Source organism: Helianthus annuus, chromosome 10, assembly GCF_002127325.2.
Source record: "Helianthus annuus cultivar XRQ/B chromosome 10, HanXRQr2.0-SUNRISE, whole genome shotgun sequence".
In the NCBI taxonomy this organism is placed as follows: Eukaryota; Viridiplantae; Streptophyta; class Magnoliopsida; order Asterales; family Asteraceae; genus Helianthus; species Helianthus annuus.
The window spans coordinates 95662809-95663818 of NC_035442.2; the positions used below are offsets into that span (position 1 = coordinate 95662809).

The 1010-nt window shown below is 42.0% G+C and overlaps 1 non-coding gene across 1 annotated transcript; it reads left to right on the forward strand.

Annotated features, from left to right (window-relative positions):
- Positions 1-669: 669 nt before the first annotated feature.
- On the forward strand, positions 670-776 carry LOC118483428. The gene has a single exon (XR_004870716.1). It is a non-coding gene; the product is annotated as a small nucleolar RNA R71 (small nucleolar RNA).
- Positions 777-1010: the final 234 nt, after the last annotated feature.

Below are 1010 nucleotides of genomic sequence, written 5' to 3' on the forward strand. Positions count from 1 at the left end.
TTTTGTATACTAGCTTGTTGGTTTCTAAAATTCGATTCCAAGTGTTGAAATCGATCCGAGTTTTTCTTTTCGGTGTCAGAGATGAGGCGAGATACAGTATCTTCAAGCCTTTCTCGTCCACCTTGTTGTTTAGAGAAATTTTGTGACTCGATTCTTGGTTGTTGAAAGTTTGTTCGTTGGTTTAGATTTTGTTAGTTACCACCATTGATGGGTTCCCTCCAACCAAGGTTAGGGTGGTTACGCCATCCTTGGTTGTAGGTACCCGTTGGAGGACCCGACGGCCTAGGTCTATTATCAATGTAGTTTACCGACTCTGTTTGATCATCTACTTCTTTCATACAACTCCAATTTTCATGTGGCCCACCACACCCTTCACAAGCCATGACCGAGGCTGTTTTTGCCATTTCTAGCTTTTTGATTTTTGAAGAAAGGGCCTCGATTTGAGCTTGTAAAGAAGTGCTTTCATCAACCTTATGGGCGCCCGGGGCAATAGATGTATTGCCTCGGGGAGTATGCCACTGAAAATTGGTTTGAGCAATTTCCTCAATTTGATTGTATATTTCATTTGGGCGACGATTACCTAAAAGTCCCCCGGAGCTAGAATTAAGTGTTTGTCTTGTGTGTGGCAACAACCCATTTTAGAAAGTGGATACTTGTTGTCACACCATAAGACCGTGATGAGGACACTCTCTTAGTAGCTCCTTGAACCTTTCCCAAGTTTCATATAAGGACTCCCCATCCTCTTGTGAATATGTATTAATTTCAGTCATTAATTTAGTCGTTTTAGCAGGAAGGAAATACTTATATAGAAACTTTTTGGCTAGTTCATCCTAGGTGTTTACCGAGCCAACTGGGAGGGCATTAAGCCAAGCCTTAGCTCGGTCTTTTAGTGAAAATGGAAACATTCGAAGGCGGATGGCGTCGTTTGATGCTCCATTGATCCGAAAGGTATCACATATTTCTAAGAAATTAGTAATATGTAGATGAGGATCCTCGTCCGCAAGCCCATG